The 4,121-nt window shown below is 34.8% G+C and overlaps 1 pseudogene; it reads right to left on the bottom strand.

The window, feature by feature from the left end:
- Window positions 1–3,486: 3,486 nt before the first annotated feature.
- LOC102835189 lies at window positions 3,487–3,788 on the bottom strand (annotated as a pseudogene).
- Window positions 3,789–4,121: the final 333 nt, after the last annotated feature.

The raw sequence follows: 4,121 nt of genomic DNA, 5'->3' as shown, positions 1-4,121 counted from the left end.
GTAGTTTTGAACTGCTAACCCTGAGGTTAGCAGCCCAATTTGTAACCACTACGCTGTCAGAGCTAGATAAGTTGTTGTTGTTGTTGTTACATGCTGTTGAGTAAGTTCCTACTCAAAACAACCCTGTATAGGATCTTCAAGGAGCAGCTGATGGATTTGAAACAACACCCTTGAGATTAGCAGTCCAGTGATTATCCTACAGCATCAAATAGATTAAATGAATTCGAAGAGTATTTTAGAGAAGTTTTAATAGGGAATACACCCTTTAAGCTGCCAGTGAAAGGATCAACAGGAATCAATGAATGGAGGAATAGGGAGGAAGAGCATCCCAAAAAGAGACAGCATGATGTGGAAAGGCTGAGAGTATAGTATAGCTTGAAGAACAAAAGTGAGGGCACTAGTAGCAGACAATGAGGGAACCAAGAGAGGGCTAGGTCATATACGCCTTTGAAAGTAGTATTAAGGAATTTGAAACAAGAGATATATGAGAGGGTTTTAAACAAGGAAATTACCATTGAATTTATACTTCTAATATGATCATTTTGGCTAAAATGCAAAGGATGTTGTTGTTGTTGTATGCCATTGAGTCAGTTCTGCATTATAGCAACCCTCTATAGTGTTACCAAGGAGCTATTGGTGGATTTGAGTCACTAACCCTGTGGTTACCAGTGCAATGCTTATCCTACAGTGCCACATCAGCACTTCTTACAATGCAAAGTATAGAAGGAGATAAAAACACAAGTTAGAAGCACAATTCACAACTATTGCAATTTAGTTATTTAGACAAGCAATACTGGAGAGTTAGACTGGGAAAATGAAGTGGAAATAAAAAGCAACTTGATAGATTTAAGAGATATTTGGGATGGACAGTAAGATGATGGATTAATGATGGACTTCATGTTGGTGCAGTATGATAATGCACTGGATCATTTGAACCTCAAGGTCAGTTGTTCAAACTCATCAGCTGCTCCTCAGAAGCCCTATGCAGACATGGTTGGTTGCTGTGAGTCAGAACTAACTGGATGGCACTTAACAACAATGAGGTAAAGTGATTTGTTAATTTCCTTATTTCCCTTGCTTCTTGGCTCCTTTGTCACAACTACCTGGTAAACTCTTATTACCTGGAGAAAGCCTATTACTTGCTTTGTCCACATCCACTCTGCAGCTAATGAATTTCTCTGAGGAAACTGAAAATGGTAGAATATCATTATCATTATAAAGTTATAATCTTCAAATAGGCCTTCACTGATACAGCCAATACTTTTGCATGTGTCTGTTTTTCACTCTCTCCCATTATTCACATTCATTATATCAAGCCTTTTTCTGTTCCTTTCTGAACTCTTAAAACACAATCCCTTCTAATCCTCTTCAAAACTCGTTATTTTGTATGTTCCAAAGAAAATAGAAACAACTGGTTAAGAAATGACTAGACACTTAGGCATCACACCTTTAAAGTTTTTGCATCTACATTAGCACTTTTTACTTCCTTCCTGTTATAACAAACAAATCACCTGTATGCCTTTTGGAGCCCTGGTGTGGTGCTGATGAACTATTGGGAAGCATGGGATTATTAATCACAAGGTTGGCAGTTCAAACCCACCAGCCCCACTCAGAAACCCTGTACAGGATTGCTGTGAGTCAGAACTGACTTGACGGCACACAACGACAACAAATGCCTCTTTGAGACTAATTCCATACATGTGCCTTAGGTCCTATAGTAAGTAAGAAAATGGCTTCATCAAATATACAACCTCTACTATGTCATGACACTTTTGTTCTTTCAAAATGTCTCTTGATCTTTGTTCTTTTTAAAAGCAAAACATACTAAGGTCAAACCTTTTATAAAAATACTTCCCATTCCATTTGTGTCCTCCTTCAGTTAAGAATAAGGAGCTCTTGGAGCGTAGTGGTTACAAATTGTGCTGCTAACTTCAAGGACAGCAGGTCGAAACTACAAGCTCTTCCAAAGGAAAAGATGAGGCATTCTGCTCCTGTGAAGAATTATAGTCTCTGAAACCCTGTATAGGGTTGCTATGAGTTGGAACCAACTCAACAGCACACTACCACCATCAGTAAAGAATGGGATTATAGTAAAGCAGTGAGCCAAGTTTTGAAAATACAGGATCAGACCCTGCTTTTGTTTAAATTTTGGTATTTGCTCTCCAGGAATATTTTTAGGGCATATTTTAATTTTGAAAAAATTATGTTCAAGTAATATTTATCTTAATTACTGAGTTATTTCGGTGCTCACCTAAATTTTATAAATGAGGCTAGTTCCTTATTTGCCTTTCTCTAGTCTTGGCCCCATCTCTAGCTACTATTTCATCTCTTCTTTCTCAAAAGCAAAAGTATTAGGATTGTCCATGTTCATTGACAAGATGAATTTCTTACAAACTCTTTGACCTTCCCTTCTTGTTCTTTACTCTTGATTACACACAAGAGTCTAAGCTTTAAAATGCTTTTGCTTCAAATTGAAAAGAAATAGGAAATATTTTATTCACCTTAGAGAAAGTTCTTAAGACACTAGAATCAAGTAGGATGTATTTATACCATATTGTGAGCTACAAAACAGTGCACAAAAACATTTGTTGTTTTGACATAAAAAATGAACCAAGGTGGCACTGGCCTCCAGAGAGCTTTATGCAAAAATTATACTGTTGTATTGGTTTCCAAGTTAGAATAAAGAACAGTACAGGCTGCATACTAATTTTATTATTGTATAAATTATATCTTTTATTAACTTATTGATTAACTCACATATGTTTTATTTAATCATTACATGAAACTGACCATCATAATCAGTGTCACTAAACTGAACTGACATAATTCTAGAGAAAGAGAAAAACCAGATAACATTTTATTTAGGCTGTGGCCAAATATCTGATTGCATATTTAAAGTATTTCTTTTATATGCCCTCGATGGACTATTGGGAAGTACTGCTTTCTTCATGTCTAATCACTCATCACACTGACAAAATATCATTCTCTCTTGCTTTAGAATCTTCAGATTTAAATCCATGTATTTGTTTATTAACAATATTTATTACATTTAGCTATTAACCCTCAAAATTATCACTTGAATGTTTACCATGATCTGATCAGTAAATTAGTAAGCACTTGCATTTTTAAAAATTGTATTATACCAGATTTATAAGCTTATAACAAGCAAAATAACAATCAGCAAAATAATACCATATTTTCTATAATTAATCTCAGATTATTTCATTGTCTGCTGCAATAAACTTTAACTTTTCCTTTTAATATTCTTTTAAATATTCAACATCAAATTTGTTTGATGATTATATAATAAAAGACATTTTATTTATTTATTTATTTTGCTATTTTAATATTTTTTATTAAGGGATATAAAAGTATCTAGGAAGATAAATAAATATGATACAATGATCTATGTCGTAATATGAAGAACTTTCTTTCACTGTATTGTTTTCCTTCACAATGGCCTTCAAAGCACAGGAGGCAGTGATTCTATGCCATTTCCTCTTCTTTTATTACACACTGCAGGATTTCTGAATCAGTGTCCCACCCTCCAGTCTTCTCATTTATAAATCTAATTCATTGTCAATCCATTGTTTAGATGGAACATATTTTTTTCTGTTCCACAAAGAGGACTTTTTTGTTCACAATGGGATCAAAATGGAGAAGAGTCCATTTCTCCCAAAGTTGGCTTCTCTTGGCATTGAAGGTGTAACCACTTCCAGCTTGACTCATCATCTTCACCAGAATGTTTTTGACTTGCTCTTGGCAAAGGAGACTGCAGTTAGGAACATGGCTTAAAAGACATTTTATAATGTGCCTTATAAACTTCTTGAACTTTGCAAAGTTTAATTAAACATGGACGCATTGAACTATAAATTCAACTTTTTTGCAAAATATGGGCAAATATTTATAGCATATGGATAATTATTGTTTTTAAGTGTCAACTCATAGTAACCCTGCATAGGGTTTCTGAGTCATCTTTAAATCTTTGTGGGACCAGAAAACCTCATCTTTCTCCTGGTGAGCATCTGGTGGGCTTGAACTATAGACCTTGTGATTCACAGGCTAGTGTTTATCATATAGAGCCACCATGCTCCCCATATTGATAGCATGTTTAATTAAAT

Source organism: Chrysochloris asiatica, unplaced genomic scaffold (assembly GCF_000296735.1).
Source record: "Chrysochloris asiatica unplaced genomic scaffold, ChrAsi1.0 scaffold00490, whole genome shotgun sequence".
Lineage (NCBI taxonomy): Eukaryota > Metazoa > Chordata > Mammalia > Afrosoricida > Chrysochloridae > Chrysochloris > Chrysochloris asiatica.
Note: the sequence above shows the minus strand (reverse complement) of the source record. Positions and strands in the feature narration are given on the sequence as shown.